Source organism: Schistocerca piceifrons, chromosome 4 (genome assembly GCF_021461385.2).
Source record: "Schistocerca piceifrons isolate TAMUIC-IGC-003096 chromosome 4, iqSchPice1.1, whole genome shotgun sequence".
Classification (NCBI taxonomy): domain Eukaryota; kingdom Metazoa; phylum Arthropoda; class Insecta; order Orthoptera; family Acrididae; genus Schistocerca; species Schistocerca piceifrons.
In genome coordinates, this window is record NC_060141.1 from 49392655 (window position 1) to 49419184 (window position 26530).

The 26530-nt window shown below is 45.2% G+C and overlaps 1 protein-coding gene and 1 non-coding gene across 2 annotated transcripts in view; one reads left to right on the forward strand and one right to left on the reverse strand.

Annotated features, from left to right (window-relative positions):
- Positions 1 to 26530, forward strand: part of LOC124795584 — a 571616-nt gene that overhangs the window by 339135 nt on the left and 205951 nt on the right. The gene's annotated exons all lie outside the window — the stretch shown is intronic.
- Trnas-gga lies at positions 738 to 821 on the reverse strand. Its single transcript is given in 2 exon segments — positions 738 to 772; positions 782 to 821. It is a non-coding gene; the product is annotated as a tRNA-Ser (tRNA).

The following is a 26530-nucleotide window of genomic DNA, read 5'->3' on the forward strand; positions in this document are numbered from 1 at the left end:
GGAAATACGGGATTGATAGAGGACAGGATGGACACAGGGATAGGGTGGGACAGGAAGGATAAGGGAACAGGGGAATGAGGGAAGGACAGATAGATGGAGAGGGCAGGAGGGAATGGACAGTGAGGGGGGGGGGGGGGCGCCGAAGGATGGACATATAGTGGGAAGAAGGAGGGGTGGGATGGAGAGAGAGGGGTTGCAGGAGGATGAACAGAGAGAGGAGGAAGAGGAAATGGATAGGGAGAGGGAGCATTTGATCGATGAAGTGAGCGGGAAGGAGGTGTTGAATATAGTGAATTGAGGAGTGTGCACAGGAGGAGATGGTCAGAGAGAGAGGGAGGGATTCGGGGGGGGAGGAGGAATGGATTGAGAGAGATATGGGAGAGGAGGAGAGGGTAAAGAGAGGAAGGCAGGAGGGAATCGGCAGGGTGGGGGAGGAGCAGAGGGTGATGAACAGAGATGGGGAGGCGAACATGGACAGAGGTGGGGAGGAAGAGAGATAGAGGGAGAGGGGAAGAGTAGATGAGCAGAGTGAGGGAGGAGGAGATGTGTGTAATACTTACGTCGAACACGTACACGAGCGAAACTGCGGGGAAAAGCCTTGTTGTTATAAAATAAGGCCGCACGCATAGTAAAAAATGGTTCAAATGGCTCTGAGCACTATGGGACTTACCTTCTGAGGTCATCAGTCTCCTAGAACCATTTAAACCTAACTAACCTAAGGACATCACTCACATCCATGCCCGAGGCAGGATTCGAACCTGCGACCGCAGCGGTCGCGCGGCTCCAGACTGCAGCGCCTAGAACCGCTCGGCCACTCGGGCCGGCCACGTATAGTCGATTCCGCACACATGTGCTTCGCGGGCCGCTGTTTGACGACCACTGGATCTGTAGTATTAATTTATTTAGTTTGTTTTCGGTCTACCAGGCTGTCACCAAACCGTAACCGACAATAACAATCACAGTGGACACAGTACTAGCCAAGAACACTGAAAGATATGTTCCTCATAGAGAATGCAAACACGTAGAAAATGTCGTCTTTGACAGTGAAATAGTAATGCAATTGAATCTAAACAGGTAGTAAATGTAAAACGTACAAGCCAGAATACATTCAGACTAAACATCGAGAAAACGGCGTTTACGTGAGCAGGGATTAGCGTAAGGTGAGTGAGTGCACCTCGGGGGAAGCCGTGCCGAGTTACCTGTTGAGGCGGAGCCAGCAGGGGAGCTGCCGTGACGGCCGGCATTACAGCCCGACAGCGCGGACACCGCACAGCCGCCAGCCGCCAGCAGCTTGTTGCATCCGCGGGGAATTCCATCCGGTCTGTCGGCTGCGGGCGGCGTCCCACCCACCACTGTGACTGCGCCGTGCTGGGCTGCCTAACGATAGGCGCCAGCGTAGCTCCGATCCCATGTAACCATTGTGTCAACGAGAGACCTGCAGCATTGCTCCAAGAGTGAGACCTGGTTACACAATTTCGGCCCAACTTTTGAAGTTAGTTTATGTTGACTACATTTGTTAGTTAATAAATAATTGAACTTCATCGCAGCTTCTGACGGAGTAGCACGCGATTTCATGTGGTGTGTCCTCTCACACTCTGAAGTACCTGAAGAACATAAATGTGAACTGACGTTAAGAGGTTCAAAAGAGTGCAGTTTTCTTGATCAGTAACAAACAAACATAAATACAGACACAGTAATGTTTCAAAAAGTGAGTAATTGTAACTGATGTAGGTCATTTTGGCCATGAGCTAGGTGAAGTGGGTTCGACTGTTCTACCATAATCCTATCTTCTGCTGCTGGGTGCTGTATTCACCTTTCCAGATACAGTGTCCCGTCCTTCCCCACTAGCGACGAATTTGCCTAATGTAACGATTCCTTAATTTGATAATGATAAGACCGTGTTATCGTCAGCCACAAGTGGTCCTATAACACCGGAATTTGTGCTTTCAGTGCAAAGAGCTAATCCTCCTCCGCTTCACCGAGCGAGGTGACGCAGGGGTTAGCACACTGGACTCGCATTCGGAAGTAGGACGGTTCAAACCCGTGTCCGACCATCTTGATTTAGGTTTTCCGTGATTTCCCTAAATCGCTTCAGGCAAATGTCGGGATGGTTCCTTTGAGAGGGCTCGGCCGATTTCCTTCCCAATCCTTCCCTAAGCCGACCTTGTGCTCCGTCTCTAATGACCTCGTTGTCGACGGTACGTTAAACACTAAACTCTTCCTCTTCCGCTTCGTAATCGTATTTCCTCTCAGATTAGTGGGCTGTAGTTCGTGTTTGCGAACCAAAAGCAGTAAGAGAAAGTACTGGACGTAAAAAGCGCTTTAGAAATCGTAGATTGTAATTGTGTGGGCTTTTTGAAGAACAAAGACCCCTCCTTTATCCGATAATAATATGTTCCAGAGGAATCTTAAAAATCACTTAACTCTCCAAGTAATATTTTCCCTCCATTTCCGAATCATTTTCCTGTAACTGTGAATTTTTTTGAAGAACAAAGTCCCTCCTTTGTCTGATAATATGTTCCAGAGCAATCTTAAAAATCACTTAACTCTTTAAATAATATTTTCCTTAGCATTTCCGAATCCTTTTCCTCAAAAATCCTTACAACATATTCGAAGAATCAAAGTTGGCATCGGGACATTCAGACTTCATCAATATCTTATTTTGTTAAGAATTGGCGAAGAAATTTCCTCAGGGAAGTACGCGGGGACTACCTGGATTTCAATTCTGTAAACCATATGAAATGTCAATTAGGATAGCCAAGTTCTAATTTCATCCGTGCCTTTCCTGTATGGGAAAGTGATAAGATGGTCTTGTACAACGGTGCAAGAGCCTTCAGAGATGAAATTGTGTGTTTCTTTATGTTGGTACCTGCTGCGCTATAACATAGATCTAACTGAACGTGCAGAATAGTTTCGTGTTTGACTTTTTAAAAATTAACGTTCTGACTGAGTTCTATACAAACTGATAAAATGAAATGCTGTGTGTGAAAATGGCACCAGCGTACTTCGAAGGAGTGTATACAGTTTCTTGAGAAACAAATGGAGAATAAGGATCGTGTCAGGAAACTCACTCCTTGAAGCTACAGAGGGTCAAAGTTAAGTCTGACCAACGCCTGCCACAAGCAGTAGTACTGTGGCAGCCACGGACGCTTTCAACGCTCTTAAACACCCTGAACGGTGTCAGAATAACTGCGAGAAGTTCCACTTACGAGCTCATCAACATAAAATCTCACACTTGGCTGCCGAATAGGTATTCTAGCTGCAAGAGGTGGTCCCTATAAATCTACCGATCAATACCGTCGTTGAGTGACGTTCCCAGATGCGACTTCCGACCCTCATTTTAATCCCCGAGACGTCCTTTCGAACACTTCCAACTTGTTCGGTGTAGATCTGTTATGCCCTGCACACATGACCCACGTTATGACACCTGCATCGCTGTGAGCCTGTTTCCAGATGACACAGTTAAGAAACGCGGAGATGATCGTTGCCAATGCAGAGTTTGGCTTCAGGCTCTGCGTATAAAGAAACCTAACGTAAAAATCCTGTATCTCTTGGCTGCAATATTGGCGATCAGTGACTGGCGTCAGTGAGGACCTTCATAAACCAGGCTTCTCCGTCCAGAGTGAGTTCTCAACGTAGAACGACCACACAAATATAGTTGTGAAGGAGATAAGTGCCAGATACAGATCTATTGGAAGAATCTAAAGGCAGAGTAATTCACGGACTAAAACGGTTGCTTACGATGTCTTCGTTTAACTAGCTCTTGCATATGAGTAACGATTCCCCCCGTCTCCCTGATTCTGTAAAGAATCGGACTCCCATGTATAAAACAGCTTCAGACGTCTGATTACTGTACACATGAGTTTATGTGCTAGATATTTGACGTTAAGCATGTAAAATCTCAATGATTGAGAGGAATCTCAAGTAGTTTCTTCATTGGCGGGTGCACAGACTCGACGCAATTTCCGAATTATTAAATCATTTAAAATATCCACCGTAGGCGGTCAGATTCTTTATACAAATGATCTTTACTTCGTAGTGTATTACATTCCAATCAGTTTGTAACCTCCCCCTCACTTATCGTCCTTAATGACAGTGAAAAATTAAACCGCGTGTACCTAATGGAAATTTGGGAAAAGCAATCGTCACCGAAGTTAATCTGTCGGTAAAGAGGGAGGAAAGGGTTACATCTAAATGAAAGGAAAAATGCAAATGAAACTGGTGGAAATTAATTTTGAAATGGGGTAAAGTTAATGAAGAAAGTAAATGTGCGGCCGTTACGTTAACAATTAACTAGTGGTAATTAGATATTTGAGATTTGGGGGAAATTACGGTCGCCAGTCCTAAGGACAGTTACTATAGTAACTGAAAAAGAAAGGTAATTACACATATAATTAGCACTAGAAGCGTGGCAACTGAAGGTTGACACGTGTAGTGTGAAAACTGAAAGTTTGTCAGAAGTAATAACTTTCGCAGCAATCTGACTTAATTTAGCAAAAGAATTAATAAAACCGGAAAACTGAAAGTTAATTTAGTGACTGAAATTAATAAGAAGCTTTCTTTCTTAAGCACATCGAAATTCAGTAAAATACGGTTAGTCTTGGACTACCTCAACAATCATTTCAAAAGCTACTTGAATCTACGCAATTTGGAAATAAGAGATTTAGCTTTGAACTTGAATTAAATGATTCTGAACAATTAACGATAGTAAGATTTAGTACGTACCAAGCTGAGCTGCAGTCACAGGTAAGCTAAACTACGGTAACAAAACTCGCACTCTTAATTTGTGCTTGCGTAATCTAAATATTGTAGCCAGCTATGAATACTTAAACAGAACTTCGAAATTAAAGCACTGAAATGGAATTACGCTGGCGTTTGAATTTCAACGACACTCGGGTTGATTTCAGAAAAGGAAGGGACCCTGCTTGGTAATGCAATTGGGACAATGAGCAACAAAGGTTCATGCTAAGTTGCTGTAATTTTGCGAGGCAAATGGAACAATTTGAAAAGCTGAGGTCTGCCGTACAGTTCTGAAACTTTACGTGCTTCCAGTCTTCCTTGTTGGTTGATTGAAGGTTTGAAGCCGTCGATCGAGGAGGTGGCGACAGTCACTCATTGTCGGCCGTCGCTGTTGCAGAAGCTGGATGTTGGCGCGCCTTCTTCTCAACACGGTCACCAGACGAAACGGGCTCTTGATGTGCGCCAGCTAATGCTTCCCGTCCGCGACACCATGTCAGAAACTATTATCGCGAGTCGAGCGCAATCACATGCTGCCCAACCCCTAACGCGCGGCAACTCGCGGGAGCGTCACACAACACACCTGCTCCACTCGCTACCCCAGCCAGACTCTCTCTTGCTCTGCCCGCGCTCCACGCGGCAGAGTTAACACTACCAAAGATCCTACACACTCTGATTCTTCACACGACCTATCGATGTAATCGTTCGATAGCAGTTTTCCCTAGGCAAGACCCAGCGTAAAAATACAAATAATATTTACGAAACAAACCAATTATACATCGACATAAATGCATAAATATATATATACAAATAGTAAAACAATTACAATATGTAAAGACACAGAAATATCATATATTCAGGTAGCAAAAATAAGGAAAACAAATTATAGTACAATAGATGGAAATAGGAGGATATGCATTTCCGGCGTTACAAGTTTAGGCCTGCGGAAATTTTCAAACGTCTCTAATAACGTAGTCGACCGACAAAGTAAGAAACTAAACCACTCATTTAACATGGCTACATTTTGCATATGATGGCCGAAGTAGAGAGCATATTAAATGTATGCTGGTATTTCTAATGAAGAGAAATTTGTTGACGTCGAATATAGATGTAAGTGTTACGAAGTCCTTTCTGAAGGCATGTGTCTGGAGTGTAGCCATGTATGGAAGTGAAACATCGACGATAAAAAGGTTTGACAAAAAGAGAACAGAAGCTTTCGAAATGTGGTGTTGGAGTAGAATGTTGAGAGTAGATGGGTAGTCACTTAACTAATGAGGAGGTACTGAATAGAACTGGGGAGCGCAAGAAATTTGTGGCACAGCTTCACCAAGAGAAGAGAGCGGTTGACAGGACAAATTCTCTGACAGCAAAGGTTACCAATTTAGTATTGCAGGGAAGTGTAGGGAGGGGCGTAAAAATCGTAGAGGGAGACCAACAGATGAATACAGTTAGCAGATTTAGAAGGATGTAAGTTGCGATAGTTATTCAGAGATGAAGATGCTTGCACAAGTTAGAGTAGCATGGAGAATGGCATCAAACCAGACTTCGAACCGAAACCAGCAACAACACTGCATTTACAACTGCTCTTTACATTATTGGGCCACACGGGGTAGTCGAGCGGTCTAGGCACCATGTCACGGTTCGTGCGGCTCCCCTCGTCGGAGGTTCGATTCCTCCCTCGGGCATGGTGTGTGTGCTGTCCTTAGCGTAAGTTAGTTTAAGTTAGATTAAGTAGTGTGTACGCTTAGGGACCGATGACCTCAGCAGTTTGGTCCCGTAAGACCTTACCACAAATTTCCAAAAAAATTGTACATTATTAACAGTCTTGCGTAATAGGTGGGAGCAGGTAAAGTCGTGCGGCATCGTTGCTTGGGAGGTACCGAAGGGCAGGTTCAGCCTCGTACCCTCCGCGCCCGCAGAACGCTTTCTTCGCGAAGTTTGAGAGCTGTGTTGTGGTGTGTCTGTTAAGTGTAGTTGACTGTAAATGTGTAGTGTCGTATCGTTTTCGTGTTCGAAAAGGTGAGAGAAGCGAGATGGTAAAATCCAGTGGTGGCATGGAGCCTACTCCTCGCGAATAGCACCAAGCGGGTCGCTAAGTTCAACGCCCCCCATCCATCGGACGGATAACCACCAACAATGTCACATGCCGTCGCTTCATGAGACACAGCGGAGAGCTTTGGAATTCAGTCCAGGACATTGGGGTAAAGACTGGCGATCGGGGACTTTACATCACCACAACCACTCCTAGCCAGCCAAATACCGGTAGTGAAAATTTCATCCATCACCAGGATTGGAACCGGCGTACCTCCGAGTCGAGCGCCACAGCACAGACCTCGGCTAAGGAGGCGGGTGGTCGGTGACAGTTGCTTCACATTCATAAACTATTTATTCCTACGTGGATCACATACTTGTCCTCACATACTTTGAAACTCTGCATATATAGTCTTCCATATCACATACTGCACACGAAAACACATTTTGTAGCTTTCGCTGTGTAATGTTTTAAGCATAGTTATACACACGCAGTGCATGCAATACTGCGAAGAGACAACTCTAGCTGTCTTTGTTGAAACACATTCGCTCTCTGGAAAATGTCACTCTTGAAGCATATTCTTTGAGCGTCACCATTTTTGCATTTTTAGAACGACTGCCTTTACAGTTGTTGAAGCGAAAGGACACGTTTTCGAAATACATCAGGCAAGGACTTAGAAGCCGTTTCTTTACAGCAGTTTACTAACATGAGATGTTACGAAATGTGTTATTCTCCACAGTACGTGATGTGCAAGACTACACCGAGTGTCTGTCTTAAGATATCAGCCGCATTTTCTCCGGAGTTTTAGCAGATATTTGTAAATCCGTTTTAACGGCGTGCAGCCGTTTTCAGCGCAAAGAAATCCTCCTCACCCACGTCTTTCATAGGACGCTCGGCGTCGACGGAATGTGTCGGTTTGTTTCCCATGTCAAACAAAATGATTTTCAAAGCGGAATTTTAGGTGCCCATCCGATACTGTGCTACCTGATTAGTCTAGTGCGGTATTCCTCTTATCGATATGTATTAACAGGAACAGTAAAACACGAAGAATAACTTAGTACTCCAGCAGCGACTCACAAGGGAACCTCCCCATCGCACCCCCCTCAGATTTAGTTATAAGTTGGCACAGTGGATAGGCCTTGATAAACTGAACACAGATCAATTGAGAAAACAGGAAGAAGTTGTGTGGAAATGTGAAAAAATAAGCAAAATATGCAAACTGAGTAGTCCATGGGCCTGATAGGTAACATCATGGAGACCGTCGGCTCAGGAGCGCCATGGTCCCGTGGTAGCGTGAGCAGCTGCAGAAGAAGAGGTCCTTGGTTCAAGTCTTCCCTCGAGTGAAAATTTCACTTTCTTTAATTTTGCATAGTTATTATCTGTCTGTTCGTTCATTGATGTCTCTGTTCACTGTAATAAGTTTAGTGTCTGTGTTTTGCGACCGCATCGCAAAACCGTGCGATTAGTAGACGAAAGGACGTGCCTCTCCAATGGGAACTGAAAACATTTGATCGCAAGGTCATAGGTCAACCGATTCCTTCACAGGAAAACACATCTGATATATTCTATACGACACTGGTGACAGCATGTGCGTCACATGACAGGAATATGTTGTCGACCCACCTAACTTGTACACTTGGCGAATGGGTAAAAAGATTCTTTTACCTTGCCCGATTTAGGTTTTCTTGTGAATGTGATAATCACTCCCAAGAAAGTGATGAAAAGTAAGAGTTTGTCACATAAACTGAAAATAAAAAATTAAATTTTTCACCCGATGGATGGTTTGAATTAAGGACCTTTCGTTCCGCAGCTACTCACGTTACCACGATACCACGGCGCTCCTGCTCTTCCAGTGTCCTTGATGTTGCCTATCTTCGCATGAACTACTCAGTTTGTATATTTTGCTTATTTTTTCATAGCTCCACACAAATTCTTCCTGTTTTCTCAATTGATCTGTGTTCAGTTTTTCAAGGCCTATCCACTGTGCCAACTTATAACTAAATCTGAGGGGGGTGCGATGGGGAGGTTCCCTTGTCAGTAGCGCTGCTGCATGGCGCCAACAGTCGGCCCGGACTGTTAATACGTGTCGATAAAAGGGATACTAAACTCATAGCACAGTATCGAACGGGCACGTACAATCCGCTTTGAAAATAATTTCGAAATGAGAAACAGACCGACGCATTCGGTCCACTCTGCGCGTCGTGTGAAAGACGCGACGAGCAGGATTTTTTGTGGGTTTACTCCAACTACACATTGCAAAAATGAAATTGCTGATACCTGCCGAAACACCAGAGAAAATGCGCTTGACTACTCTCTTAGGAGAGACACCCTGTAGATAAAGATTTTCGACGTATCTGTGTGAGGGAACAAGTGTCCGTTACCACGTAGCACTGGATAGCTCGTAAATATGATGCACATAAGCAAGCGGACCATTACAGTGGAATATTATTGTCATTACAGGCTCTGCCAAGGTTCTCAATACTTCTGTGGGAAAGTCGTCCACTCCAGGGCCGTTTTTCCACTTAGGTCTTTCAGTGTTCTGTCAAATTCTTCCCGCAGTATTCGAGCGCCATGCCGCTCCGGAAGTGCTCTACAGCGAGCAGCGTTGCTATTGACTTAAAGGGAGCTCACAGAAGAAAGCGGATTATCTGTGTAACGTACGCCACCGCGAGGTGGCTCGAATACACGTGAAAATATCCACGTCGAGGCCCATCTTACTTGCAGATGTACACTCATGTTCAGCAAGAAAACAGGGCACCTTGAACGAATAGTGATATTCATATTCACAGGAGATGTACATTAGTATGTTCTGCAAAAATGACTAGCATTTAAGTCGCCTTGGTTTAGCACTTGCCTAGTAGGCACAGGGCCTGCTATGGGTCCTGCGAAATTGTTCCAGGCGTGATAGCATTGACGTGTACTAGTCGCGAATGGCGTCCTGTGGTATACCCATACATGCTGTGTTCACCTGGTTCTGAAGTTCATCTGTGGTGATCGGAATTTGGTCACAGCGCCGCACCTGCCGTTTCACCATGTCCATTACATTTTCGACTGGCGACGAGTCCGGTGACCTTGGGCCAGGGAAAAAGACGGACATCCTGTGACACCAAGAAGGCGCGTGTTCGTGCAGCATGTGGTCGTGCATTGTCTTGCTGAAAAATGGCGTCTGGGGTGTCGTGCAGAAAGGGTATGGCTACGGGTCGCAGGATGCCATTCACGTAGCTCACACTGGCCACAGTGTCCTGGACACACACCAAGTGTGATTTGTAGTTGTACCCAATAGCACCCACTCCATAAGGTTCGAATTGCCCTGTATATTTTGAACGAATTCATTCACTGTGATGGCGCTCCCCCCGTCTGCGGCGAACCAAAATGCGGTCATCATTTCCAAACATACAGAGCCTGGATTCGTCCTAAAATACGAGAGCTATCCACAAAGTACAGGGTTATTACAAATGATTGAAGCGATTTCACAGCTCTACAATAACTTTATTATTTGAGATATTTTCACAATGCCTTGCACACACATACAAAAACTCAAAAAGTTTTTTTAGGCATTCACAAATGTTCAATATGTGCCCCTTTAGTCATTCGGCAGACATCAAGCCGATAATCAAGTTCCTCCCACACTCGGCGCAGCATGTCCCCATCAATGAGTTCGAAAGCATCGTTGATGCGAGCTCGCAGTTCTGGCACGTTTCTTGGTAGAGGAGGTTTAAACACTGAATCTTTCACATAGCCCCACAGAAAGAAATCGCATGGGGTTAAATGGGGAGAGCGTGGAGGCCATGACATGAATTGCTGATCATGATCTCCACCACGACCGATCCATCGGTTTTCCAATCTCCTGTTTAAGAAATGCCGAACATCATGATGGAAGTGCGGTGGAGCACCATCCTGTAGTAAGTTTAGCTCCCTGCTTGCTTTATTCGTCGACTTCCGCGGGCTACGCGTGAAACTTGCCCGCACGCGTTCAACCGTTTCTTCGCTCACTGCAGGCCGACCCGTTGATTTCCCTTACAGAGGCATCCAGAAGCTTTAAACTGCGCATACCATCGCCGAATGGAGTTAGCAGTTGGTGGATCTTTGTTGAACTTCGTCCTGAAGTGTCGTTGCACTGTTATGACTGACTGATGTGAGTGCATTTCAAGCACGACGTACGCTTTCTCGGCTCCTGTCGCCATTTTGTCTCACTGCGCTCTCGAGCGCTCTGGCGGCAGAAACCTGAAGTGCGGCTTCAGCCGAACAAAACTTTATGAGTTTTTCTACGTATCTGTAGTGTGTCGTGACCATATGTCAATGAATGGAGCTACAGTGAATTTATGAAATCGCTTCAATAATTTGTAATAGCCCTGGACATTACGTTTTGGAATTAAAAATAAATAAAGTATTGGAATTTTTTTTTATTATATACAGATGAAAGCCACACTTAAACACGACTTTTCCACATAGTTGCCATTTAAATTAAGGCACTTATCGTAGCGATGGACGAGATTGGAAATTCCTTCGTCGTAAAATTCGGCCGCCTGCGCCTTCAACCACGTGGTTACCTCTTCTTGAAGCTGTGCGTCGTCATCAAAACGCTGCATAGCCAACCACTTCTTCATTGCTGGAAATAAGTGGACGTCGCTCGGTGCCAGGTGGGGACAGTACGGCGGATGAGGAAACAACTCCCACTTAAAAGATTCGAGAACTGCACGAGTGGCATTTGCCGTGTGGGCCCGGGCGTTGTTGTGAATCAGCAAGATCTTTGAGCCCAACTTTCCCCTGCGCTTGTTTTGTATTGCTCTTCTGTGGTTGTGCAGAGTTTGGCAATACCTTTGAGAGTTTATTGTAGTGCCTCTTTCCAGGAAATCCACAAAAATCACACCTTTTCTGTCCCAAAAGAAGAGGTAACCACGTGGTTGAAGGCGCAGGCGGCCGAATTTTACGACGAAGGGATTTCCAATCTCGTCCATCGCTACGATAAGTGCCTTAATTTAAATGGCAACTATGTAGAAAAGTAGTATTTAAGTGTGGCTTTCATCTGTATATAATAAAAAAATTACCAATATTTTATTTATTTTTAATTCCAAAACGTAATGTACTTTGTGGATAGCCCTCGTGGTATCTGATACAATTCCTCTCCCCGGTAACGTCGTTCCATAGACCATTGCCATCTACGTAGCATGTTTCTCCACATTTGTCAAAGGTAGGCGGAGAAGTAGATGGGGCACACGTAACCCATGCTGTAATAAAGCGCAACGGACCGTCACCCCTGATAGTGTACGGTGTGTTGCACTGTTCCACTATAGCGCCAGAGCAGAGGAGGCTGCACTTCTGCAGTGCCATTCGGATGAGGTGTCGGGGAGTGGTCTGACTGGTGCGACCTGTCCAATCTAGTCGTGTTCTAAGACCTTCCTTGAACTCTTCTGCACACACCTGTTGCACTGCCGAAACACTTCGTGCCACACGGGCAGCATTTTCCCGCATCAATGGATCACATTGTCGCATAGCAATAATGCGCCTTCTTTCAAACTCACCGCCTTGACAGTACGGTTCGCGCGTACGTCTACGAGCCATCCTGCACGTCTGGTCGTCACACTGATCCATTACATTCGCTTTATAGCGACAACGAGAGCCGCAGTCACATTTTACAGGTAGGTGGTGTCGCGCCGCGATGTTGATGTTGACCTTGAACTCGCTGGCCGACAGGGTTCAAATGCTAATCATTTCTGCAGAAGATACTAATGTATATATCCTGTGAATATGAACTTTCTATCCCTTCTCGTTCAAGATGTTCTGCTTCTTTCTGGAGCTGACTGTGCATGGCCTAACGTTCACCAAACGCAAATTCATAGTGATCCCTAATTTTCATTGCAAACCTTCCAAATTCTTTCGTTTACTTAATCTCAAAGTATCAAAATAACTATGACCATTAACGAAATTATAGTCACTTATTTTCTGTCACCGAGCGAGGTGGCGCAGTGGCTAGCACCCTGGACTCGCATTCGGGAGGACGACGGTTCAATCCCGCGTCCGGCCATCCTGATTTAGGTTTTCCGTGATTTCCCTAAATCGCTCCTGGCAAATGCTGGGATGGTTCCTCTGAAAGGGCACGGCTGACTTCCTTCCCTAATCCGATGAGACCGATGACCTCGCTGTTTGGTCTCTTCCCCCAAAAAACCAACCAACCAACCAACCAACTATTTTCTGTCAGAGACAGCAAAGGACTTGGAAGAGCAGCTGAACAGAATGGACAGTGTCTTGAAAGGAGGGTATAAGATGAACATCAACAAAAGCAAAACGAGGATAATGTAATGTAGTCGAATTAAATCGGGTGATGCTGAGGGAATTAGATTAGAAAATGAGACAAAGTACTCGTAGTAAATGAGTTTTGCTATTTGGGGAGCAAAATAACTGATAATGGTGGAAGTAGAGAGGATAAAAAATGTAGACTGGCAATGGCAAGGAGAGCGTTTCTGAAGAGGAGAAATTTGTTAAAATCGAGCATAGATTTAAGTGTCAGGAAGTCGTTTCTGAAAGTATTTGTATGGAGTGTAGCAATGTATGGAAGTGAAACATGGACGATAAATAGTTTGGACAAAAAGAGAATAGAAGGTGGTGCTACAGAAGAATGCTGAAGGTTAGAAGGGTAGATCACATAACTAATGAGGAGGTATTGAATAGAATTGGGGAAAAGAGGATTCGTGGCACAAATTGACTAGAAGAAGGGATCGGATGGTAGGGCAATTTCTGAGGCATTAAGGGATCACCAATTAAGTGTTTGAGGGCAGCGTAGAGGGTAAAAATCGTAGAGGGAGACCTAGAGATGAATAGACTAAGCAGATTCAGAAGGATGTAGGCTGAAGTAGGTACTGGGAGATGAAGAAGCTTGCGCAGGATAGAGTAGCATGGAGAGCTGCATCAAACCGGTCTCAGGACTGAAGACCACAACATCATCAACAACAACAACAGGCAGTTAGTCATGAAGCTGACGTATGAAGACGTAAGTTATGTGAGGATAATTTTTTTTTTTCTAAATAGTTTCAGCAAAATCATTTGAGAAAGATTTCAGTTCAGCAGGCGAGCACGTGGCATTGTGTTTTGTGTCCACGTTTAACCAGCACTGTCTCAGATTTCCCGTCGTGTATGGTGTGACGTCAGATGTCAAACAGGACTCGTGGTCGGCCAGCGCAGATAGTATTCTGGGTACCTTACAAGGGAAATTGCTGTGGAGCTATCACGGAAAACATTTTTCTTGTTCCCATGTTAGTATCTGCCTCTTTTGCCAAAACACTTGTCTACATTGTGTTACCATCCCAACATGATTCACCGGATGCAGTTGCGACAGAATCCTGAAACAGTGGTTTATTAAGTATGGAATTGAGAACAAGTCAGCTGTGTTGTAACACGCAGTAATTCTCGTTTCACCAGATATTGATGGCCCTTAAGAATTCGTTTGCTTCACTGAAAAAAAGGATGTATACATCTACTTCTATATCTACATGATTTCTCTGCAATTCACAATTAAGTGCCTGGCAGAGCGTTCATAGAACCACGGTCAAGCAATTTCTCTACCGTTCCACACCGAACAGCACACGGGAAAAACCAACATTTAAATCTTTCCGTGCGAGCTCTGATTTCTCTTACTTTATTGCGATGATCGTTTTTCCCTATGTAGATGGACGCCAACAAAATATTTTCACACTCTGAGGAAAAAGTTACATCTATTATTCTGTACATAATGACCTTTCACATCTGGACCGTGTGGCGAAATATTCTCCTCTTGGCGTGCCGTCGTCGATCAAAATTTCGTTTCCATATCTTAGTCCGTTTATGAGAGGTGAACGATGTTAAGAGTATTTCATTATGGCTTGATCGCTAGTGCCCAGGATCAGAAATGAGTGCGTTACGTAAAATAAATTCTCGAATTTGGTGACAGATAGGTGTCATCCCAAGTTTAATGAGAAATTCAACATCTTAGCTAAATTTCGTACGTAGCAACATATGATGCGATGTGCGGCAAATGTGAATTCGTAGTGACCCGTATTTTTCATTGCAAACTTTTCGAATTTCGTGCAGTGTCATGCTTAAAATCCGAATCAGTAAAATAGCTATGACCATTAACGAAATTATACTAAATGCGTGGTCTCTGTTCCTTCGACAGAATAGACACCACGCATTCAAATAATTAATAAGCCTGGATGGACAATGGACCACTTTTTCTACATCTACATTCCGCAAGCCACTCAACGGTGTGTGGCGGAGGGCACTTTACGTGCCACTGTCATTACCTCCCTTTCCGGTTCCAGTCGCGTATGGTTCGCGGGAAGAACGACTGCGGGAAAGCCTCCGCGCGCGCTCGAATCTCTCTAATTTTACATTCGTAATCTCCTCGGGAGGTATAAGTTGGGGGAAGCAGTACATTCGATACCTCATCCAGAAATGCACCCTCTCGAAACCTGGACAGCAAGCTACACCGCGATGCAGAGCACCTCTCTTGCAGAGTCTGCCACTTGAGTTTGCTAAACATCTCCGTAACACTATCACGCTCACCAAATAACCCTGTGAGGAAACGCGCCGCTCTTCTTTGGATCTTCTCTATCTCCTCCGTCAACCCGACCTGGTACGGATCCCACCCTGATGAGCTATACTCAAGTATAGGTGGAACGAGTGTTTTGTAAGCCACTTCCTTTGTTGATGGACTACATTTTCTAAGGACTCTTCCAATGAATCTCAATCTGGTACCCGCCTTACCAACAATTAATTTTATATGATCATTCCACTTCAAATCGTTCCGCACGCATACTCCCAGATATTTTACAGAAGTAAGTGCTACCAGTGTTTGTTTCGCTATCATATAATTATACAATAAACGATCCTTCTTTCTATGTATTCGCAATACATTACATTTGTCTACGTTAAGGGTCAGTTGCCACTCCCTGCACGAAGTGCCTATCCGCTGCAGATCTTCATGCATTTCGCTGCAATCTTCTAATGCTGCAACTTCTCTGTATACTACAGCATCATCCGCGAAAAGCCGCATGGAACTTCCGACACTATCTACTAGGTCATTTATATATATTGTGAAAAGCAATGGTCCCATAACAGTCCCGTGTGGCACGCCAGAGGTTACTTTAACGTCTGTAGACGTCTCTCCATTGCGAACAACATGCTGTGTTCTGTTTGCTAAAAACTCTTCAATCCAGCCACACAGCGGGTCTGATATTCCGTAGGCTCTTCCTTTGTTTATCAGGCGAAAGTGCGGAACTGTATCGAACGCCTTCCGGAAGTCAAGGAATGCGAACGCACAAATATGTCCGACTTTCTGTGGGAATCTCTAATTAGCGAATGGGAATATAATGGACAGGAACTGCGAATGGGTGGCGCTCGGTGGGAATGTGGATCGTCCGCGAGGCTTAACGAGATAGTCCGTGCAGTTGCGACAACGCCGTGTCCCGGATGGCGCCGTGGTTATTGCACCTGCCTAGTAAGCGGGAGGTCCCTGGTGTGATTCCTGGTGCGGTACACATCTTCGCTCCCCGCCGCCAATTCCAGTTAATGTCCCAATGCAGCTGACAGGCGTCGCCATGGGTAGTCCTCTCAGTCCAGTGGTGGCCAACTTCTTCATGGAACAATTCGAAGCACAGGCACTGGACTCGGCGACTTGCAAACCTAAGGTGTGGTACAGGTACGTCGATGATACTTTCGTGGTGTGGAGCCATGGTGAAGAACAGCTCGGTGACTTTCTAAGGCACTTGAACAGCCTCCATGCCAACACAACATTTACCATGGAAGTAGAAAAAGACAAGAAACTGCCATTTCTAGATGTGCTGGTCACAAGGGACGGCGAAAACCTGGGACACAGCGTGTATCGAAAACCGACACACACGGACCGATACCTGCACAAACTGTCAAACCACCACCCGAGCCAGAAAAGAGGCATGATTAGTACGCTCGTAACGAGAGCAGGACGAATATGCGAGCCGCAACACCTCAAACGAGAAATGCAACACCTGGAAACTGTTCTGAGGAGCAATGGGTACTCCACAAATTACGTTAGAAGTGTAACAGAGCCAAACACTCGGCGAAGTAAGGAACCAGAAGAAGAAATGTCGGGTACGGCCTTTCTGCCATACATTCCCAGAGTGACGGACAGAATCGGCCGTATATTGCGCAAACTTGTCGTAAAGACGATTTTCAAATCGACAAGGAAGATCAAAGAGTGTCTTAGATCGGCGAAGGAGAAAAGAGACCCACTTGCAATGTCGGGAATATACCGTATACCATGCACATGCGGAAAAGTTTATGTCGGAATGACTGGACGATCCATCAACACCAGGATCAAAGAGCATAAGCGACATTGCAGGTTGGGGCAGGTGGAGAAATCGGCCGTGGCAGAGCACGCACTGAATGAGACCGACCACGTAATAAAATTCGCCGACACGGAAGTTCTGGCTGTAGAGAAGCACTATCACACGCGCTTGTTTAGAGAAGCTATAGAAATACAAAAACACGCGAACAGTTTCAACAAGAAAGAGGAAAGCCTTAAGGTAAACGGATCCTCGCTTCCCGTACTGCAGCGAACGACCGTCGCAGGTAGCAAGAGGAGTACCGCACCGGAAATGACCGCGGAGAAGCCCTCGGACGTTGGCGCGCCAGGTACATATAGTCTGCGGCCGCGAGCTCGGGTCCAGTTTACTACCGGCAATGGAGGGTGAAGCTTTGACAAAATGCCAGCCACTCGTGCTGGCGAAACGTCAGAAAAATCATTAGATGAACGTCGGCCGAAGAACCCGAGGCAGAAGCCAATAGGCAGTTTGTCATTAAGTGATTGCCACTTATCCATGAAGCTGTCACATAAAATAATAAGTAAGGCAAAAATCTATTTCTTTTACCGAATAGTTTCTGTAAAATCGTGTGAGAGAGAGACTGCTGTTCTCACACTAGGCGGTTGAGCGGTCTGCTTCAGCAACTGCGACCTGCGGACACGCGTACGCACAGATTGAAGAGCGTGCGAGGCCGCTCGGCCCATTGTCCACTTAAGCCCGAGCACGCGATGCTCCGGCCACGCTAGGGGAGAGGGGGGGGGGGTGGGGGGGTCGCCACGCCGTCTGCTTTGTCGGGCACGCGTCCGCACCTACGTGCTGCGGGTCCTCCTCATCCTCCACAACTTCTCCACTTCCAGCAGTGACGTAATCACTGCTTCCATCCGCTTACCATATTTCCAGCACAGTGCGTCCCATCTTAGAAGAAAGATTAAGGAAAGGCAAACCTACGTTTCTAGCATTTGTAGACTCAGAGAAAGCTTTTGACAATGTTGAGTGGAATACTCTCTTTCAAATTCTAAAGGTGGCAGGGGTAAAATGCAGGGAGCGAAAGGCTATTTACAATTTGTACAGAAACCAGATGGCAGTTACAAGAGTCCAGGGGCATGAGAGGGAAGCATTGGTTGGGATGGGAGTGAGACAGGGTTGTAGCCTTTCCCCGATGTTATTCAATCTGTATATTGAGCAAGCAGTAAAGGAAACAAAAGAAAAATTCGGAGTAGGTATTAAAATCCATGGAGAAGAAATAAAAACTTTGAGGTTCGCCGATGACATTGTAATTCTGTCAGAGACAGCAAAGGACTTGGAAGAGCAGTTGAACGGAATGGACAGTGTCTTGAAAGGAGGGTATAAGATGAATATCAACAAAAGCAAAACGAGGATAATGGAATGTAGTCGAATTAAGTCGGGTGATGCTGAGAGAATTAGATTAGGAAATAAGACACTTAAAGTAGTAAAGGAGTTTTGCTATTTGGGGAGCAAAATAACTGATGATGGTCGAAGTAGAGAGGATATAAAATGTAGACTGGCAATGGCAAGGACAGCGTTTCTGAAGAAGAAAAATTTGTTAACATCGAGTATAGATTTAAATGTCAGGAAGTCGTTGCTCAAAGTATTTGTATGGAGTGTAGCCATGTACGGAAGTGAAACGTGGACGATAAATAGCTTAGACAAGAAGAGAAGAGAAACTTTCGAAATGTGGTGCTACAGAAGAATGCTGAAGATTAGATGGGTACATCACATAACTAATGAGGAGGTATTGAATAGAATTGGGGAGAAGAGGAGCTTGTGGCACAACTTGACTAGAAGAAGGGATCGGTTGGTAGGACATGCTCTGAGACATCGACGGATCACCAATTTAGTATTGGAGAGCAGCGTGGAGGGTAAAAATCGTAGAGGGAGACCAAGAGATGAATACACCAAGCAGATTCAGAAGGATGTAGGCTGCAGTAGGTACTGGGAGATGAAGAAGCTTGCACAGGATAGAGTAGCATGGACAGCTGCATCAAACCAGTTTCAGGACTGAAGACCACAAAACAACAACAGGTTCCCACTTAACCCATTAGTGCTCAGGGGTACATTAATGGTACACATGACAGGACTTTAGTTCATCAGGTATCTTCTTTTTTTACAACAGTGGACTTCTATACTGTTGTAATCCTTATTTAAGAATTGCTGAACAATCGTTCTTTCAGGTTTCTGTTAGTAACAGTGAGAAGCAGTCCGCTATCGGGAAAAACTGACAATTGATTTTTTTTATAAAAATTCAACAACCACGGTTCAATCACACCATGGATTTAGAGTAAGTATAGCAACTAAATATTTTATCATTCAATAATTCCTTATCAAACCGACAACCACATCTACATCTACATACATACTCCGCAATCCACCATACGGTGCGTGGCGGAGGGTATCTCATACCACAACTAGCATCTTCTCTCCCTGTTCCACTCCCAAACAGAACGATGAAAAAATAACTGCCTATATGCCTCTGTTCAAGCCCTAATCTCTCTTATCTTATCTTTGTGGTCTTTCCGCGAAATGTAAGTTGGGAGCAGTAAAATTGTACTGCAGTCAGCCTCAAATGCTGGTTCTCTAAATTTCCTCAGTAGCGATTCACGGAAAGAACGCTTCCTTTCCTCTAGAGACTCCCACCCAAGTTCCTGAAGCATTTCCGTAACACTCGCGTGATGATCAAACCTACCAGTAACAAATCTAGCAGCCCGTCTCTGAATTGCTTCTATGTCCTCCCTCAATCCGACCTGGTAGGGATCCCAAACGCTCGAGCAGTACTCAAGAATAGGTCGTATTAGTATTTTATATGCGATCTCACACATGTCATTTATTGAAGTGCTGTTTGTATACAGGGACACGTGCTACATTTTCAGCGTTATTCAGGGAGTAAATTTTAAGTTGACAAACCAGAATAACTCGAAAAATAAGGTTCACACGAAAAAAATGTGTAGAATCCAATTATTTTCGAGGGCGACATCTTCTGGTGCTAAAATTAGCCCGGCACCCTTGGTGGGGAGGGAGGGGAGGAGGGAACTTTAAACTTTCAAACGGGAATCCCCATTTTTTATTCCAAAATCAGATTCTACATAAGAAACTACGTCCATTCTGTCTTAAACATTTGTTTTGATTCTTGGTAGTTGGCGCTGTAATTCAAGAAAATCCAGTTTCTCATTTTTGCGTGGAAAATGGTTACGGATAAATAAAAAGTACTTATTTACTTCGTTAATTTTGATCCGCTAAAACTAAAACTCTCCTCCTCTCCCGATAGGGTGGGGTTCGAGAAATTAGAGTTTTACAAATGTTGACCCAAATATTAATTCTTACCGCAGATTCGGATAAGTTTTGTTGGTTTCGTGGTCATGGGGCCACACAACTTTTGATTACACTGGGCAACAAAAAAAGATTTTTTTAAAAAAAGTCTAGGGTTTTCCCGCTGAATTAGACTAATTTTAATGCCCTGAGTCCGAAAATGACCTTGGTTTTGTTCTATCAGGTCAGGATTTTTTGCTACAGAAATTTTTAAAAATCGATTTTTCGTAAAAAAACAAATTTCTTTGTATCATCTGCTGAGAAACCCCGGAAGATTTTTTCCGTTTTCCTCAAGAAATAAACGTCAACGTATGCAAATTCATTAAGTTTTTATTTACTCCATCAAATTAAATAAGCATATTTATCATAATATTAGTATAACAATGAGCGTTACGTGACACAAAAGTTCAGAGTTCACGGCATGAATCGGCGTTTCTTCGATTCCCGTTTGTGAGCAGCTGCTGGGTTGTCTCTCTTCAGCATCCAGCAGTAGTCCGCCATCATGACTGCGTCCCACCTCCCCTGGTACCTATCCTCCATTTGGCGCATGTCCTGATGGAACCTTTCTCCCTGCTCGTCGCTCATCGCCCCAAGGTTTTCAGGAAACTTCTCCATGTGTGAGTACAGGAAGTGCATCTTTATACTCATCAAACACCCGAGCTTTTGAAAGGCCTCTATCATGCTGCTGATGAGTCTGGCGTGGTTTGCTGCCTTCGTGTTCCCCAGGAAGTTGTTCACCACCTGCACAAACGATTTCCACGCGGCGCACTCTAACGTGTTCATGGAGTTTTCGAACTCCGTGTCCTTTATGAGCTGCCGTATCTGTGGCCCATCGAAAATGCCGGCCTTCAGCTTCTCAATGGTCAGTCGCGGAAAGGCTCGGCACAGGTAGTGGAAGCACCTCCCATCTTTGTCCAGAGCACGCGTGAACTGTTTCATTAACCCAAGCTTCATGTGTAGCGGTGGGATCAATATCTTCTCCCGGTCAACAAGAGGTTCGTTTATGATGTTTCTCGCACCAGGTACTAACTGCTCTCGTGGCGGCCACACTTTCTTTACATAGTGCTGGGCTCTGTCTCGACTGTCCCACATACATACAAAGCATGGGTATTTCGTGAACCCGGACTGCTGACCAAGTAGAAAGTTCACCATCTTGAAGTCGACGCAGATGATCCATTGGTGCTGCTCATATTGGATTTTGTCGAGCACGTACTTCACTGCTTCATACACTCCTGGAAATTGAAATAAGAACACCGTGAATTCATTGTCCCAGGAAGGGGAAACTTTATTGACACATTCCTGGGGTCAGATACATCACATGATCACACTGACAGAACAACAGGCACATAAACACAGGCAACAGAGCATGCACAATGTCGGCACTAGTACAGTGTATATCCACCTTTCGCAGCAATGCAGGCTGCTATTCTCCCATGGAGACGATCGTAGAGATGCTGGATGTAGTCCTGTGGAACGGCTTGCCATGCCATTTCCACCTGGCGCCTCAGTTGGACCAGCGTTCGTGCTGGACGTGCAGACCGCGTGAGACGACGCTACATCCAGTCCCAAACATGCTCAATGGGGGACAGATCCGGAGATCTTGCTGGCCAGGGTAGTTGACTTACACCTTCTAGAGCACGTTGGGTGGCACGGGATACATGCGGACGTGTATTGTCCTGTTGGAACAGCAAGTTCCCTTGCCAGTCTAGGAATGGTAGAACGATGGGTTCGATGACGGTTTGGATGTACCGTGCACTATTCAGTGTCCCCTCGACGATCACCAGTGGTGTACGGCCAGTGTAGGAGATCGCTCCCCACACCATGATGCCGGGTGTTGGTCCTGTGTGCCTCGGTCGTATGCAGTCCTGATTGTGGCGCTCACCTGCACGGCGCCAAACACGCATACGACCATCATTGGCACCAAGGCAGAAGCGACTCTCATCGCTGAAGACGACACGTCTCCATTCGTCCCTCCATTCACGCCTGTCGCGACACCACTGGAGGTGGGCTGCACGATGTTGGGGCGTGAGCGAAAGACGGCCTAACGGTGTGCGAGACCGTAGCCCAGCTTCATGGAGACGGTTGCGAATGGTCCTCGCCGATACCCCAGGAGCAACAGTGTCCCTAATTTGCTGGGAAGTGGCGGTGCGGTCCCCTACGGCACTGCGTAGGATCCTACGGTCTTGGCGTGCATCCGTGCGTCGCTGCGGTCCGGTCCCAGGTCGACGGGCACGTGCACCTTCCGCCGACCACTGGCGACAACATCGATGTACTGTGGAGACCTCACGCCCCACGTGTTGAGTAATTCGGCGGTACGTCCACCCGGCCTCCCGCATGCCCACTATACGCCCTCGCTCAAAGTCCGTCAACTGCACATACGGTTCACGTCCACGCTGTCGCGGCATGCTACCAGTGTTAAAGACTGCGATGGAGCTCCGTATGCCACGGCAAACTGGCTGACACTGACGGCGACGGTGCACAAATGATGCGCAGCTAGCGCCATTCGACGGCCAACACCGCGGTTCCTGGTGTGTCCGCTGTGCCGTGCGTGTGATCATTGCTTGTACAGCCCTCTCGCAGTGTCCGGAGCAAGTATGGTGGGTCTGACACACCGGTGTCAGTGTGTTCTTTTTTCCATTTCCAGGAGTGTATTTCTCTACGAGAGTTGTGGAGTGAGCAAGAGGGATTGAGGCGAACTCGTTCCCGTTGTGGAGGAGCACACACTTCAAAGAGCGCTTGCAGCTGTCAATAAAGAGTCGCCAATCTCTCGGGTCGTATGTAGGAGCCCCGAGTTTAACAAGAAGACCGGCGACGTCTCGGCAGTACACTAGGTCTTCCTCCTGGCAGAAGTAGCCCATGTAGTCCTCATGCCTTCTACGAAAGAAAGTGATACGCGCGTCCTCGCCAAGTAGATTTTTCTCTTTGAGTCTGGAGGCCAACAGCTCGGATGAAGTCTTCGACAAGCTGAGATCCCGAACAAGATCATTTAGCTCACATTGTGAAAAGAGCTGCCGACCATCTTGTGCTTCATACTCCTCGTCTGCTATATATCCTCCCTCGTCTGCAGTGGTGGCCTCGTCGTCGATGTTAGGAAGCTCTGTGAACGCTGGTACAGGAATTTCTTCGCAGTGAGCAACTGGACGGCGGGCAGATGGAAGGCCGGGGTACTGGAGGCTGTGCCGATTCTTCCGGTTGATGCCAGTAGTATTGATGGCGCAGAAGTAACAATCCGATGCATGGTCAAAGGGCTCCCTCCAAACCATCGGAATCCCAAACTTCAGTGAAGTTTTCGTGCCCTTCGTCCACCGCCGGAGGTATTCCACGCACTTCTTGCAGACCGTGTGCGGTGCCCAGGGCTTATCTTGGTCACCCAGCTTGACTTGAAAGCAAGCCTGGTAGGCGTTCTTCACAATTCCCGTGATGTTCTTCCTGTCCACTGAAAGCGTGTATTCTCCGCAGATGTAGCAGAAAACGTCTGGATTATTCTTGCATGAACGTCGCGCAGAAGCCATATCAATCTGAAATAGTAATAGAAATATGCAGTTGACTGTCAGACAATAAAAATCAGAATAAATTTTATACTATAGTAAGAAAAAAAAGGCATCTATTGGAATGATTAACTGTTACAATCTTAAAGGCTTCTTTTGTTTTCATATGTCCTGAATAATCCCCTTAAAACCCCTAATATTAGCATATTGAAGCCTATAAAAAGGCTTACATTTCAGGGAAAAATGGTCATGTAGGCCTATGGCTGTATCTCAAAAAGTTGACCTGATAGAGCAAAATCAATGTGATATTCGGACTCAGAACACCAAAATTAGTCTAAATCAGCTGAGAAACCCATGACGTTTTTTTGGTTGTTGCCCAGTGTTATCAAGCAAATCATCTGGCTAGCTAACTAACTAGTTACTTTTAGTGAATCAAATATTGCGAAGTAAATAAGTATTTTTTATTTATCCATAACCATTTTCCACGCAAAAATGAGAACATGGATTTTCTTGAATTACAGGGCCAACTACCATGAATCAAACAAATATTTAAGAGAGAATGTACGTAGTTTTTTTACGTAGAGTCTGTTTCTGCAATAAAAAATGGTGCCAACGTAGTTGCCGCTGCCAACCGAACGCGTGGTGAAGTGATGCTGGGGCTTGACTTCAGTTAAGTAGTTTTATTCGACATGGTACCATGGTACTGTAGGTTTTAATTTTTAATGTTGACTGTGCCTTACTCTGGCATGTTACAGTAATTTTATGCTTCTGAAGAAGGCTACATTATTCTAGCCGAAACCTGGGTAAAGACCAGAAAATTTTCGGAACTGAGGCGGATTTTTCAATGTATTACACAAATAACGGTAATACTGTACAGAAATAATTTCTGCTAGAGGCCAATGAAGATAACCAAATCAATGTGACGAATCGCTTTCGGTTGTCAGATAAAACAAAATTTCAGAAGACCTTGTAATGGTTATTTATTTAAGTGACCATTACGGCACTCCAGCCCCAGTTCTCGATACCAGTAATATCGTACTACTTTCCTGCGAAGTAACAGACATATTTTTGTGACAATATTCACATTTGGTTTTATTAATGTATAAATACTCCGATGTATTACAGTGATATGGTTCTTGTATGTATTCATTTCTGTGAGACTGTCATAATCTTTAACTTACTTGTAATCGTTTTGGCGCGAATGCGCACAGAGCGGTCTTTGTTTCACTTTGCAGAAGTTAAGTTGTTATTTCGCTTTGTAAAAGAGCAGTCATGTCTTGTGTTTGGTTCAAGTGGAAATTGAATATATGAAGATTAATACAAAACTGTTTTCTTGATGATGTGACAATTAAGAAGAAGTATATGTGAATTTACAAGAAGTTTAATAAAAATGCGGATCGTGAACACCAAGTCAAAAATTATTTCTACCATACCATTGTTCTGATCTGGGATTGTTTGATCATTAAGAATTTCCTGAAAAACGCATTTGTTATGTCTTCAATTATTGCTAAAATATAGATCTGGACCTCCTAGCAGTCAAAGTGGAATGACCCTACAATCAACAAGATGAGCCATAACAACTTCGACGAAATCTATGTAGGAATCCATTCAAGATAAGTGCCAAAATTAATGACTTTTTTTTACAGTGACTTCATTATTTTAGTTCTGTCGACACCATCCACAGTCAATAACTTTGTTGTTGCCCGATAAAGTGAACATATGCTGTGTGGTGTCACCGCCAGACACCAAACTTGCTAGGTGGTAGCCTTTAAATCGGCCGCGGTCCGTTAGTATACGTCGGACCCGCGTGTCGCCACTATCAGTGATTGCAGACCGAGCGCCGCCACACGGCAGGTCTAGTCTAGAGACTCCCTAGCACTAGACCCAGTTGTACAGCCGACTTTGCTAGCGATAGTTCACTGTCTACATACGCTCTCATTTGCCGAGACGACAGTTTAGCATAGCCTTCAGCTACGTCATTTGCTACGACCTAGCAAGGCGCCATATTCAGTTACTATGTCTTCTGAACAGATAACACTGTGACGTATGTGCCGTCAAGAGCGACGTTCATCATTAATGGATTAAAGTTAAGTATCAAACTACTTACGTCCGCTTTCCGAATTCTAATTCCTTGTCATGTTCCAGACCTCACGTCAGTATAGTTCTTCCCTCCTCACGCCAGCTTGCGTGAGCTAAAACGCGTGCATTTCGGCCTCCTCTAGTAACACGGTGTTGGCTCTTCTGCCAACACAACATGCTGCGTGAGCAACATTATTAAACTGATTTCTAACCTACAGGGTGGTCCAAAAGTCCGGAAACACCCTCATAAAATTCAAATGGAGCAGCAAACAAGGAAAAAGAGTCCGTACACATGAGGAACGGGAAGGGAGAAACTTTATAGATTATGTCACCAGCATGGCGGCCATCTTGAAAGCCGCCATCTTGGATTCAACTCCAAAATTTCAAATGGGAATGTGGTCATGTGACATATCAAACAGATAGAGAATTTCACCATAAAAACAATGCCTTTGTTATTTTAAACATAGCTTTGTTCATTCTCGGGTTATAGCTAGTTACATGTGGCAGCGGTGGGACGCTCGGCAGCGTCGATGTTACACAGTCCCGAGAGACCACCA